This window comes from Sphaeramia orbicularis, chromosome 1, assembly GCF_902148855.1.
Source record: "Sphaeramia orbicularis chromosome 1, fSphaOr1.1, whole genome shotgun sequence".
Classification (NCBI taxonomy): domain Eukaryota; kingdom Metazoa; phylum Chordata; class Actinopteri; order Kurtiformes; family Apogonidae; genus Sphaeramia; species Sphaeramia orbicularis.
The window spans coordinates 25479650-25495284 of record NC_043957.1 but is presented as its reverse complement, the minus strand read 5'-3'; the positions used below and the strand labels follow the sequence as shown (position 1 = coordinate 25495284).

General features: G+C 37.9%; 1 protein-coding gene across 2 annotated transcripts in view; it reads right to left on the bottom strand.

Moving 5' to 3' along the window:
- slit1b (slit homolog 1b (Drosophila)) overlaps nt 1–15635 on the bottom strand; it is a 170397-nt gene that overhangs the window by 107063 nt on the left and 47699 nt on the right. The gene's annotated exons all lie outside the window — the stretch shown is intronic.

Sequence of the window (15635 nt, the reverse complement as noted above, 5' to 3'; positions counted from 1 at the left end):
GGGCAACAGAGGGTCGTTAACTCTGACTCCTCTGCAGTTCTGAGGAAGTCCACAGCAGACACAGACTCACTACACTGCCGCGCCCCCTGCTGGTTTCAGCGAGTATTGTCCACTCATGTAATTGAGATCAATTTGACTAAAACACACACAGATATCTTGATCTCTAGGGGATAACTTTGTCTCCAAAAATAAAATACATCTCAATGTATATAAAAAAAAGGACAATAATTCACAATTAAACATTTCAAAACACAAATGTACTATAATTTTGTGGTCGTCACATTAGTAAATCAGTTTGTACATTTTTTTGTGTGTGCAATGAGTTTGCACGTTTTAATACACACAAACCTTTAGTAGATCCGGCCCTCAGTCATTAAACCACTGACTTGAGACGTGAGGAGCTGCTGTAGTTTCTTATATCGTTTTACTCCCCTAATATAGGGGCAGTGGTTACAACAAAAACGCCTTAACTTAAAGGGCTAAATGTTCAGCCGCTGCCTAATATACTGTATCTATCACCCACTGCCAGGTCCCATTGGAACAAAATAACCACAATTAATAGCACTTTTCCTGTCAGGGTCATGATGTTACAGCTGATCAGTGTATGTCAGAGGAATTAAAGGGACTAATGTAGAGTGTACAGTATGGTATATAGAGTTATTTTAATGTCATACTGTACCTAAGGTACTTTTCAGTCTTTAGTACCAGAGTTTGTTGAGTCTAAAATAGGACTGTTTAATGTGCAGTCAGTCATTAGGTCGGCCCCTGTCATCCAGTTGTATCCAGTCCATTTGTGCACACAGGTTTCTGTCAGTTACAGCTCCATCTCTCCATGTTTGAGCTCCAGTGGTTAACCAGAGCTTTCCTCTACGCAGCCAAAGCAGAGGAAGTATCATGGAGAGGTCAGCAGTTAAAAGTGAAATACAGCGAGAGGCAGCGCAGCAACAAAATGAGATGGAACTGAAATGAACTAAACACTAACTGAGGTCAGTGATGAAAACAGACATTTCACTATAGTGTTGTTGGGTCACAGAGTCTGAGCCCACAGTGTCTGAGACATGAAGCACTGAGAAAATCAGGCGATGAGGGATATACGGAGTGACAGAATGGACAAAAAGGAGGAAGAGATGGAGAGACAACACCAACAAATGAAGGGTGGTAGAAGACTGATGGGGAGATAAATACACTATATGGACAAAAGTATTGGGACACGTTGAATTCAGGTGTTCAGGGGTCTGGAATACAAAACAATAATGACAAATGTCTGAGTATAGTTTTATATTGTGATGAATATCATTGCATTGGTTAGTTTGGTTTAAATTGTAACCTTTGTTTCCAAAATGCCTCAGAGATGGTGAGGACCAGAAAGATCTGCAGCCATGGGGAATTTAGTATTTGAAGTTTTTGTGTAATGCTAAATTAACTGAAATGCAGTTTCTTTACATTCATGACAGACTTTATCGATGCAGCAGGTTGTGAGAGCTGCAGAGATCATCTGTGACTGCTGCCTTCACTGCATCGAAGACCTCTACACCAGCAGGGGCAGAAAAAAAGCCCAGAGCATCATGGATGATGCCACCCACCCTGCACATGGACTTTTTACATTTCTTCCATCAGGAAGGAGACTGCAGGACATCCAAGCACAGACCACCAGACTCTGAAACAGCTTTTATCCAGAGGCAGTTAGACTAATGAACTCTGGTTGAACTTGAGCCACGGAATGCACTTTTAATTGGCACTTTACTGCTGTGCACTTTAGAAAATAATAATTGTAGTTATTTATAGATAACTTTTTTTGGGGGGGGGGGTTGTTTTTTATCAGTATTTATGGGTCAAAACACGGTATTCAAACTCTCTCTGATGGAATATTTTAGAGACAATTTGACAGATTAGTGTTGCTAAATGACCCCCATTTTTACTTTTAAATTCATTTTGGCTTTAGTTGGACCATAAGAGATTATCCAAAACAAGGAGCTACTTTATATTGAAATAACTGTTGGAATGGCAATCAATTAAAGTTCGCTCTCTGACAGGACATTATTGTGTTTTGACCCTTATTATTTTTATCAGTATTTTATATCATTTCACTAAATGCTGCTGACAATCGGGATCCGAGTGCAATGTTTCGTTTCTGTGTATTTTATATGCTGAAATGACGAATACATTTGAATCTTGATCTTTACATTGATGAAAGGATAAGTCCTGTGATTTCCTATACTTTAAAATATCCTACAAATTCTAGTACAGACTAACGCTGGCAATGAATTCATGCTACAAAATATTGTTGTTTGTATATTAGTGACAAGACTAATTCATCTGTGCAATCTACTTGAAAACAATTAAAAACACATGACTTCTTAAGGAAACATTAGTTTTTAAGAAAACAGCTTGTACATTATTGTGAAATGGGACAGTCATCTAAAAGACAACACTAAATGTAAGTTTTAAAGAGGACCTGAAACAATAAATGTGATTACTTTTACTGTGGTTTATTTTCTTTATGCCTGGGGTAATACAGTATATGGTACTATAATTAACCTTCTGGTATCTGGGTGAAAATATTATTCACATTTTGTACTTCATGTTATAAAGAGTCTTATTATTTTTTACAATTTGTATTAGGTCAGAATTCAAAAGTTGGTCATTTTTGCATGATTTTTAAAATTCGGAACCTGCCACTAAAATCAGCACATTGTAAAGTACTACACTAGCACCCTCCTCTGAAGTGAGTAAAAAATTTGTATTTACACATTTAAAAATAATAATGCACATTAACCAGTGTTGCCGTCAATCATTGACATATGCCAGACAGCAAAAAACAAAAATAAATAAATAATCCAATTTTTGTGTTGTATATTGGGATAAAAAAAAAAAAAACTTTTTTTTTTTTGCATCAGATCATATAGTTTGTTTATATTACTAATATAGCATTTAAAGGGTTAAAGAAACATGACAATTATTGAGTATTTGGTATTTTTGAAACAAACTGTGTGAACTTTTTTTTTTGACATTACTACAACACTGTGCAGATAATACACTTTTGGTGGTTAGGAAGGACCTCTATGGGCAGGATACTGGAGGGTTAAACTCGTTATTAACGCATAAAAACCCAAACATCCACTGGTGACCAAAACTATCTACCGATCTAAAATGTTTAATATCTGCTGATCCACTAATCCTATCAATACATGTAAATAATTAGTGTAAATGCAGTTTATCATCTTTTCATGGTTATCAGATATGACCCATTTGGACATTCAGAGGCTCTGTAGTTACTGTGGAAACACCATCATCTTCTTCAACACTGATGCACCAGTAAAACCCATGGAGTTGAATCAATGACAGTGGATGGAGAAACTTGTTTTATGTTCAGTTAATGATAGATTTACAGAAAGAGTCCCTTTTTCTCCAATTTTTGATACAAAGTTTTGAGACATTAACCTTTGAATTTGCTGAGTTTTCATGAACGTTCAAATTAAATATTAAAGGCGACTGAGGCTCAGTTGGTAGAGTGGGTCATCCAATTACCAAAGGGTTGGCGATTCGAATCCTGGCTCTGACTGTCCATGTGTTGAAGGGTCCTTGGGCAAGACACTGAACCCTTCATTGCTCCCAGTAGGGCCTGGCAGCACCTTGCATGGCAGCAACCCCCCCACTGGTGTGTATGAATGTGTGTGTGAATGGGTGAATGTGAGGCTTTGTGAAGCACTTGGGCACCATGAAAGTGTAGAAAATGCGCTATATAAGTGTACAGGAAAATACATCATTTACAGTGAAAATTGCAAAATGCAGAGGATAATATTATAACTAGAAAAGCATTCTGAGAGCGCAGACCTCTGCCAAAGCAGATACCCCCCCCCCCCCCCATCACCACCAAAATGTAATCATTTGTTCCTTGTGCCTGTATCAACGTTTCCTGAAAATTTCCTGAAAATCCATCCTAACTTTTTGAGTTATCTTGCTAACAGACAAACAGACAGACAAACCCCGATGAAAACACAACCTCTGCTGTTACGCTTGGCGGAGGTAACAAATGGTGATAAATCACTAAGGAAAGTTTAACTAGACAGAAGAATCCATTTGGGAACTAACAGAAAAGTAACACTGGGTCTTTGTGGGTACATTCGCATGTAATAGAAAATTAGATTGTATTCAATGGTTTTTCAAAGCAGTACAAAAACTCAGGACCTCATATAATTTTGGATAAATGTCTGTTTTGCGGATGTCCCTGAACTACTCATCTCCCGTCCTACATCTAGACACTGATCACCACATTCTCACCCTCTTTCCAAGTTTGCAGTCATTTCCAGAGTCATGCAGTGGGCTTTGGGTTCAGGACGGGCTAAAATGACATCAGACAGTACATAGTCTTTTCAACAACCATATTAAAGATGCTTTCCCATCAGGTTGTCAAGATATGTGTTGCCAGGACAGCAGTAGGTTGGATGTGATGTTTACAGGGGGTTACCCGACTGGTCACAGCTGGACATGTGGCTGAGTGTGTGGACAGTAGGTCGTCTCATATATTTGCTCTCTCCTGCCATCTCCTCTATTCATTTTCTGATCCGCTGTGTCATCTGTTGTGTTGAATCTTCCCTCCCCTTCGTCCTTCCTCGCTGCTCTTCATCCTCTCTTTGTTCCTCTGTCTGTCCTGTTGCTTCAATATCCTCCGACTCCCTCCCCCGTTCACAGCAGAGGCTGAGAAAGGTAAACTTTCCCACTCTTTCCCTGCTCGTCCTGTCCTTTTCACCTTGCCATCCATTTCCAGCAGGAACGGGTCAAACTCTGGCCAATTTCACCAAAACCTGCTGATTAATCCCATTTTTCCATTAACCCGTAAAGACCCACTGTATACATTTGTGGCAGTTCCCATAAGAAATTTTCTCTCTATTTAACCTCTCTTAAGTAATTTATCACCATTTATTAAAATATTATCCTCTGTATTTTTTATTTTTCACTGTAGATCATTTATTTTGCTATATTTAATTTAGATGTTCATCAAAACTCAGAGTAAATTCAAAGGTTATTATGTTAAAACAGAGAAAACTGAAGAAAAAGTGAGTTTTCAGCAAATCTATTATTTACTAAACATAAACCCAGTCTCTATCCACTGTCATTGATCCAACTCCATGGGTTTTACTGGTGAATCAATGTTGTCGAAGATGATGGTGTTACCACGGTAACTATGGAGCCTATGAATGTCCAAATGGGTCATATCTGATAACCATGAAAAGATGGCAAACTGTATTTTACTTGAATCACTTACATGTATTGATAGGATTATTGGATCAAGGGTATTAAACATTTTAGATGGTTTTGGTGGAGGTTTGGGTCTCCTTCAGAGTTACTTTTTGTTTTAACATGTGATCTGTTGACCTTTCTGTTTCATCAAGCATGTGTTTTGTTATTGGCAAAACATGAAATATAGTAAAAATTAGAAAAGCACTAGGAGAGAGCAGACCTCCGCTAAGGCAGATCAACCCCCCCGATCACCAAAAAAATGTAATCATTTGTTCCTTGTGCCAGTATCAACATTTCCTGAAAATTTCATCCAAATCCGTACATAGCTTTTTGAGTTATCTTGCTAACAGGCAAAAAAACAAACAGACAAACCCTGAAGAAAACATAACCTCCTTGGTGGAGGTAATAAAAACAAGAAACGCAAGACAGATCTCCCCCCTACCCCCACCGATCACCACCAAAATTTAATCATTTCTTCCTTGTGCCAGTATCAACATTTCCTGAAAATTTCATGAAAATCCGTCATAACTTTTTGAGTTATCTTGTTAACAAACAAACAAACAAACAAACAAACAAACACGCACACACAAACACACAAAGCATAGCGATCACAATACCTCCTGGCAGAGGTAATAAACCTGGGCTATAGTCAAATAATTCACAGCAATGTTCAGACAATGTGGCCCAAAGATCACATCACTATGTTTTAGTCATGAGTATAGAAAGACAAGAAATAACAACTGGATTTCTCTATTACTAAAATTACACAGTGTCGGCAGATCCTTAAAAAGTTATTTTAAAAATAACAATTTTCACAAAAATCATTTTGTATTAAAATAATGATAAATACCTGGGTTTATAGCTTTATTGAATAGTTAATCAAGGGTTGTAACTGCAGTTAATACAAACAAAATAATAAAATAACACAAAAAATGAAAATACTGGCCTGTACAAGGAGATCTGAATATGACTGACCATTTAATTATTTAAAAAAATATTGATATTATTTTAAAAATGTAATATAGGAATAAAACACCAGACCCTGTCAGAACCTGAGGAAACCCTGTAAATAATAAAGATAATCTGTTAAGATAAGTCTGGCTCCTTTGGGTGTTTTCTGCAGTTATATGTGACTGTTCTTCATTTCACTATCTGTGTTTTACTGTGTTCCATGAAACATGAAGCAACAGTTTTGACAAAGACACATGCCATTTGGATGTTTTTTTTCTGTCTTTCTTTTTGCAGTTCTGTCATTTTAAGATCACAACATGCTTCCTCCTGCACATGTTTCGCCAAACTGACTTTTCTCCTGACACGGTTTTGCTACAGCGCTGTCATTTTGTCCTGTGCTCAGTGCTGCTCTAGACGGCTGTGAATTGTTTAAAGAACAAGACAAACAACCCAGAGAAATTCTAGCAGTTTTTCAGGATGACAGTGTCACACTCATCTACAGCCCTGACACAACACCAAAAAATACTTCAGATTTTACTGCATTTAAACACTGCATCTCAGGTTCATCCTAAATGTGTGCTTCTATAAAACTGGGTTCATTTTGGTACCTGGCACTTTGCCTGCTTTTTAGACCCAATAATAAAAGAGAAATTTGACATATTTCCCCCCAGAATGTACCTAATGATGACCTCAGATAAATGCAAAAAATATATATATATATATACTCTTGCTCTGAGCCATCCCAAAATTAATGAATTTTTAATCAGATATTAGGACCAAAAATAGGACCAAACTTGGGACAGGAAAAGCTACCTAGGTTTCAGTGCATTTTACCTGGAAAACATGGCTTGAAATAGTCTTATATACTGCTATAAATAAAGTGGTTTTTCTAATCCAGACATGCAGATTTTTCGTGAATCTAAGTTTCATTCCAGGTTTCGTGCATAACTTATCATGTCCAATGGCGTTACACGCAGAACCTGCCCATTTAAAAACTAATAAATGAGTGATTTTGCAACAGCGGTCTTTTCTGTGAAACACAGTGTCTCGCATAATTAGTTCAATTCCAAAAATGTACCTGTGAGAGAATAAAGAGATGTTTGAAAAAATAGTAGCACATAATTTTCATGTCCTGTTTTACTGTGTTACATGTGGATTAGTGTATGACGTGATAACTTGTCTGTGTAGTAACTGAAAATGTCCTGGAAAATAATTTCAGGGAAAGAGTGGGAACCCTGAACATGGCTGCTCTCACCTCTGTCTTCTACTCGTTTCATTCTTGCCGACACTCTTTTATCACATAACTGACACTTTTCTCCACCCATTCCAACCTGCTTGCACACGCTTCTTCACTTCTTTTCCTCACTCTCCATTACTCTGGACTGTTGACCCTAAGTACCTAAAATCCTCCACCTTCTTTATTTCTGCTCCCGGTGACTTCACTGTACCACTTTGGTCCCTCTCCTTCACACCTATGTATTCTGTCTTGCCGCGACTGATCTTCATCCCCCTCCTTTCCAGAACAAACCTCCATCTCTAGGTTTTCCTCCACCTGCTCCCTTCTCTCACCACAGATCACAATGTTATCTACAAACATCATAGTCCATGGAGAATCCTGTCTAAGCTCATCTGTCAGTCTGTCCATCTGTCCATCACCATAGCGTCCATACTAAAAGCTGATGTTTTTCTCTACAGGTCTGTAATCCATACATAAACATTTTAGGTCGCAAAAATTGAGATTTTTAACCTCCCAAGACCCCGGAAATGTCAGCAAAGTACAAGCTTTTTTTGTTTTTTATTAAATAAGTGCCTATATTGGAAACATCATGATGCGACAGTTTTTTCAGATGCAGTTTTTAAAATTTTTATGGAATGTCCTTTGTGGTGAACAGTTTTCTTTTCTTTTTTTTTTTTTGTATAAAGTTGTGAAACTCTTGTCCACAAATGTGGACAGAAAACCTATAGCTGGGTCTTAGGAGGTTAAACACTTTCCAAAGTACATTTGTATATTTGGTTTGTGTGCATATGTGTGTTCAGGGAAAACAAAGAGACTGGAAAATGATGGTATCACACCCCATTTTGTTCATGTCTGTGACGTGTTTGTGTGATGAATCTGCCCCTGAAACATTAAATCCATGTGTATAAATCAGTGTATGAGCTGCAGTAGATGGAGGTCTGCACTGATACCTTTGAGAGACGGACCAGACCGGACTGGACTGGACCGGACCAGCGTTATGGACAAATACACATTATGTAAAGAATACACTTCCACAACCAGAACCAACATGTTATGGCAAAAAGTAATCTGTTACTGTAATGCATTACTTTTGTGACGCGTTAGTTCCAACATTGTACTTAGGACTGAGAATGACTCCTACAGATATGGAAGTTTGAGACACTCCACTGTGTGTGGTATGATACACAAACACTGTCAAAAACCATCTCATTTGACCTCCATCCAAGCAGGTCAGCAGACAAAGTCACAGAAACAACATGGTTAATATTTTAGTATCATAGTCTGGATCTCATCCCAGCAAATACACACAAACAGCTTAAATAAATGATTATATACATACAGGAAGATAATGAGAGGAAGAAGGGCGATGACAGAGGAAAAGGTCAGAAAGAATAAAGAAGTGGAACTGAAGCAGAAAACATGCAGGATGACACTAGAAAAGAGTGAAAAGGCTAGAAAAGGAAGTTAAAAGCAGATGTGTAGAAGAGAAAAAAGGAGAATTAAGGAGACTGACGGAGAAAATAATGACTGACTGTAACTGTAAAACCTGACAAGATGAGCACAAAAAAGAGCTGCATGCTGGGAATCAGCAAAAACACCGATGCTGAGGGACGACAACAAAAGGTCAAAGAAGATGAAGATGATCACACATGTACAAGGATAACTCTGACTAATGACTGAGGAGAGTGATGGAAAAAGGGAACAGAGAAGGAAGTACATTCAAGACGCGCTGAATCCAACAAAATCCGTGGATCATTCATTCATTAGGTTTTCAATTTAAAACCAAAAATCAAATTCATTTTCAAAACCGGAATGAAAAACGGATAACGGTTCATTTTTCCATTTCCCGATTTTGTGCTCAAATGAAAAATGGAAAAAACGGATAACGACCGTTTCATTCGATTTTGCTATTTTCAGTATAGTTAGGATGTCTGACCCGGAAGTAGTCGTTACTGGGGAAAAAATAAACAAACAGAATCATGGAGGAAAATTTGGCTATAATTAAGCAGCTGTTTGATACGGAAGCGTATTGCATTCACACAAAATAATACATTTGGCTCTGTTTTTCTCAATTAACAAGATAATTTTCTCGATAATTCAGAAAAACAGAGCCGAATTTAATTTTTTTCAGAAAACAGTATCTCATTCATTCAGAAAAAGAGCCAAATTTATTTTTTTGTGTGAATGATATATGCTTCCGTATCAAACAGCTGCTTAATTATAGCAAAATATTTCTCCAGTCCGGCCATGATTCCGTGTCTTTACTTTTTCCCTAGTAACGACTACTTCCGGGTCAGACAACTGAACTATATTGAAAATAGCAAAATCGGATGAAATGGTCGTTATCCGTTTTTTCCATGTTTCATTTGAGCACAAAATCGGGAAATGGAAAAATGAACCGTTATCCATTTTTCATTCTTGTTTTGAAAATGAAAAACAAAAAAAAAAAGAGTTGTTTTTTTGTTTTTTCATTTTTCGTTTTAATTTGAAAAACGAATGAACAAATGATACACGGATTCAACAAGACTGTTTCATATATAGTTGATTTATTTATTACCCCCCCCCCCCCCCCGAAGGGGAGGAAAGAGGTATTGTTTACGGTTCTGGTTGTTTCTTTGTTTGTTAACACTCTAGCAGCAATACTATTGGTTGAATTCATACCAAACTGGGTTTATAGATTCCCAGTGACCCAGAATAGATGTGTTTTAGAGCTGCACAATATTTCATTTGAGCATCAACATTGCGATGTATGTGTGCGCAATAGTCACATCGCAGGTCCTTCAATGTAGGTGACAAATGAACTAAATGTGTTCTCATCTAATTTCAACCTGGGTACCTGACACACACTGCACACAGTGATCCACCAATCGCATACCTTCTTAATCACTTTGCGGAAGCAGACCACGCCCCTGCACCTGGAGTGAGTCACTGGTAACAATATTGAACAAAAAGAGTGCAGACCTCTGCCAAGACAGATCCGCCCCCCCCATCACCACCAAAATGTAATCATTTCTTCCTTGTGCCAATATCAACATTTCCTGAAAATTTTGTGAAAATCCATCCATAACTTGTTGAGTTATCCTCCTAACAAACAAACACGCAAGCAAACAAACACGCACGCTAACACGCAAAGCGATCACAATACCTCCTGGCGAAGGTAAAAATGAGCAATGAATAAGAGAAAATCACCGTAAACAAAGACTTGGTGCCAAAAAGAAAAGCAACGTCAGTTATCTGGAATTATTTCAGCAACAAGAAGGATGAAACTGAAACATGTGATCGAGAGGTAACACAACTAATTTGTTTGACCATTTACGTCAGCACCACACAGCTATTATATCCTCCTGAGTACTTTTTCATATCGCAATATATATCGCAGGATTAAAAAAAATCGTAATGTCATTTTTTTTTCCAGTATCGTACAGTCCTAATGTGGTTACATTTTGGGAAAAGTAGGTCAAGGTTAAAATTTTTCATGAATATTTTTTCTTCTCCCATTTACTTATAATGGGCGAAATTTCAGATGTCTATAAAAACATCAGTTTTGTTTCAATTTATTTCAAACTTGGCACATACATAGAGGCAATTGATACATAATGTAATATAATATAATATAATATAATATAATATAATATAATATAATATATAGAGGCATTTCTTCTGCATGGGTGAGTTTGATTTTCAGGTTTATGAAAGTATGAAGTTATTATGGGATATTCTTATCTTTGCTAAGTCGTCTTTTTGTTGATCCACAGTTCAGACTAAACTGTAACAGTTCTGACCTTGTTTGTTTGATTCCAAACAGATCTTTAGTTCAGCTATCGACAACACAAACTGTACAGAAAACAGGTGATTTGTGGTTTTACTGTGGCTGTTTTCTGTCTAAAACCAAGCTAAGCTAACAGAGCTATAATGTAAACTATCAGCTGATGCAGCACATGAGGAGGCCATCAGAGGAAGTGTCATTGAGTTTTAATTTATAGAAGAAAACTTGATGATTCCATAATACAGATGCATGTAAACAATGAGCTTTATCCTTTATTCAGTAACTGATACAGTCTGTGGATACATAGGGTTGGTTCATTGGTGGTTTTGATAGTCCTCAATAGATTCTATTTTAGAGTTGTGGTGTAACAGAATACATTTTAATATGGTTTTAGAAAAAAACAAACAAAACATGTTTACATTGTATTTTGATGTAATATTCATCCTAAATCTACAATGAAACGGGTGAAATGAATAACTTTGTCAATGCTAAAATGTGTAAATGTCATATTTATTCACACACCGTCTTATTTTGTTGTCTTCGGTCTGAAACCCACATTTTTCTGTCATGTCTTTGTGTGTGCTACAGAGCTGCAGGCAGAACTCACACAGACAAAACAAGCAGAGAAAACGAACATGCAAACACACAGCGCACACATGCTACACATTAGCCTCACACAACATCCAGAGGATACAGGGTTATCCCTTAATTCAACACAAGCCAAGCTCATCGCACACAAACACAATGCTCCGTATGTGCGTGACAATCACACATGTTCTCCAGTAAACATCATAAAGACAAACCCACCCGCTGAACTCTGGGAAAGGTCATGACCTGACGGAGACAAGATTGTTGTAACCATGGATACAAGTCGGCCTAGAGGTACATACTGTCCATGTGTCTCTGGTTTCTGTTTAGTTTTCCTTTTTTTCTTGTCAAATAAAGACAAGGGCAAAATGGTAAAAAGCTGAACCAGAACTAAGGATACTGCAATTCATTCTGATACTTTTCATCTTATACTTAGTTTTATTCATACATTTCATGTCTTGAAGCAAGTCAATTCTGAAAATCAACCCCAAAACCACAAGCTACCTTTATATTGTTGCTAATATGCTATTATTAATCTGAATAATGGTTCAGTCACAATAAAAATGAATCATGTAATTGTTTCAGTCAGAAGGGATATGGGAGTTTACAGGGGTGGTGCATAGGAGACCGGCAGAGTGACTCACTACTCCCTCTGCTGGTTACATATATTCACTGTGACCAAGGTTATAATAGTTTTGGATTTTTACCTCCGCCCAGGAACAGCGGAGGTTATGTTTTCATCGGGGTTTGTGTGTCTGTCTGTTTGTCTGTTAGCAAGATAGCTCAAAAAAGTTATGGATGGATTTGGATGAAATTTTGAGGAAATGTTGATCCTGGCACAAGGAACAAATGATTCAATTTTGGTGGTGATCGGGGGGGCGGGGACGACAACACTGATCTGCCTTGGCGGAGGTCTGTGGTCTTAGTTTTGACTTTTTTTTTTCCTCTCTAATTCAGTTAGTTTTAATTAGTTTTTAGAGCAGGTTTGCTAGTTTTTATTAGTTGTCATTTTTTTCCTGAATGCTTTGTTTTAGTTTAGTTTTAGTATTAGTTTTTTCATAAATATTATCTTCCTCACCATCCTATTCGAAGAAATTAGTGAGGCGTGGATCAGCAGGTTACCCTGGACACTTTTGAGGGGCGGAGTTTGTTGTTATTATTATTTTTAGAGACATATATTTCACAAAAGTCTTTCAGTTGTTACAGCTTCTTACCTGAAAGTAAAATTCAACCCTTATTTTTTCTCCAAATTCTCTAATGTCTAGTTTTTTTTCCATTGTTCTTTCTTTTTACCTTTCATTCCATTCTGCTTCCTTCACCTCATCATCCATCATTATTCTCATTCCTCCTTCAGTTCTCCGCTTGTTCCCTTTTATTGCCTCCAACCCTACTGCCTTAACTGTCGCTGCCATTGTTCTCTACTTCATTATTGTGATTATCTTTTTTTTCAGTCCTTTCACTCCTGTCCTTTATTTTTCTTAATGGCTCTTACTGGTCTCCTTCCACCTGCTTTATTTCTCTGTGATCCCCCCATCCTCTTAGAAATCAGTAGAATGGAGCACTTAATTGAAAAACCCTTGAGGCAGATGAGAGAAAGGTGAAGAAAAACAAAGACAAAGAAGAGGAGATAAGGGGAAGTAGGACACACAAAAAAAGAGAATGAGAAAAAAAGAGGGAAACTGAAAGTCTGGATGTGACCGTCCGCTGTCTTTCACTAATATTTGCACTGGTGGATGTTTGAACAGTTGTGTGAGCGTTCTTTCCCATCATGCTCATAGTGTTTCAGCTTTACTTTGGACATACATGACAGGAGAACTTAGCCTTACTTTCCCAACCTCACACACATATACACAAACTCTGAGCTGAAGGAAAACAGCTGAGCAGGTTTTTGTAAAGGGACTGATGGTGTCTGTCCTGGCCACAGATCCCGTTAACCCGTGTGAAGCCGTTACCGCACCCAGCAGGAAGCGTCGCACACCCGCAGCTTCAGGAAGACTCCAAATCTGGGAAAATCCTGCTCTAATGTCTGCTGAGATCAAACATGTGACCCCTGCACATAATGCAAACATAGAAATGCATGCGTTGTCAAATGAACTGAACACATGCGTATAGTCGAGCTGTCTGGGGTTTCGTTATTTATTTAAGTGGATGTATTAACCCATAAAGACCCAAACAGTCACTGGCAACCAAAGCATCTGCTGATCTAAACTGTTCAATGCCTGTTGATGAAGTTATCCTATGAATACATGTAAATAACTGGTGTAAAATACAGTTTGTCATCTCTTCATGGTCATCAGATGTGACCCATTTGGACGTTCAGAGGCTCCGTAGTAAACATGGAAACACCGTCATCTTCTATAACACTGATTCACCAGTAAAACCCATAGAGTTGGATCAATGACAGTGGATGGAGACACTTGTTTTTATGTTCATTTGATGATATCTTTGCTGAAAAAGTCTCTTTTTTTCAGTTTTCTCCATTTCTGATATAACAACCTATCAATTTACTCTGAGCTTTAATGAATATTTAGATGATCAGTGAATTGAATATAAGAAAACACATGATTTACACTGAAAAACTGCCAAGTACTGACAACAAGTGATGCCAGGCACAACAAACCCCGCCCCTCGCACGTATTGTAGCTTATTTTAGCATTGATCCAGCTGATGTCATCGTGTCTATGCGTGTGCTGATGTCAGCATATCAATCACCTCAATATATGTGCCAGGTCTGAAGTAAATTGAAACAAAATTGATGTTTTTATAGATATTTGAAATTTTGCCCATTATAAGTAAATGGGAGGAAAAAAAAAGATTTTAAAAAAATTCATAAAAAAATTTTAACTTTGGTGCTGTGCTGGGGTACCTGGCACCGAGCTGTGGCACTGCGGTACCACGGCAAGTGGTTGGCACCGAGCTGTGGTACCGTGGTACCTCGCAGCACCTCGCGGCACCAGCCGTGGCGCCGCGGTGTCACGGCTCTGTGCCAACCACTTGCCGTGGCACCGCAGCTTGGTGCCACAACTCGGTGCCAGGTACCCCAGCACGGCACCGTGTACCATGGCTGACATCTTTATCTCCACAAAATGTCCTTCTTGAGCTAGTGTTAGTGAAGACACTCCATTTGAGTTGAGGAGGAGAGGTCTACCTGCAAACAAATGGGCGATGCCATGATAGTGGAGCTCCACAGGAAGCTCCTCTTCTCCTCCTCTCAAAATAATATAATTTTAGAACTTCTTGTAGTGAATATTCATCAAAAATGATATTGAATGTCAGGCAGTTGAACAATTCAACACCGTAATCACACAATTGTTTATTCGCACTGGTAGTTCACAAAGTTGCCGTCAACTTTTCGCGTTAGCATTAGCTTAGCAATGAATCTTCACACAGTGCACACAAGGGGCATTTACCACTGAAAACTAACCCCAACCATACCCTAACCCTAACCTTAACCATTTAACGCCCATGCCTAACCTTGAGCAGACACTGGAACCGTATTTAATCATTTAACTGCTTTGCAAACTATATTAATGGAAATATCTATATTTTAAAATAACTTTATTTTTTAGTGCACGACCTCCACTTCCGGTGGGGTACTTCCTTAGCATTAGCCACATTAGCCGAAAGCCTTAAAATTTTTCAGCCTATCCTTTTATTTTTTGTGGTGGCCTTAATTTTAAAGCAAGACACCTTTCGGGAAAACAGCGCCCCCGTAACTGAAAAGGTGGATGATGTTTTTTTTTTTCTTAGAGTGGATATTTTTTTGGGCTGCTCTCTTTTTTTTTCTTATAGTAGATAATTTTTTTTCACCTGTTCTTTTTTTTTTTTTTTCTTATAGTGAATAATTTTTTG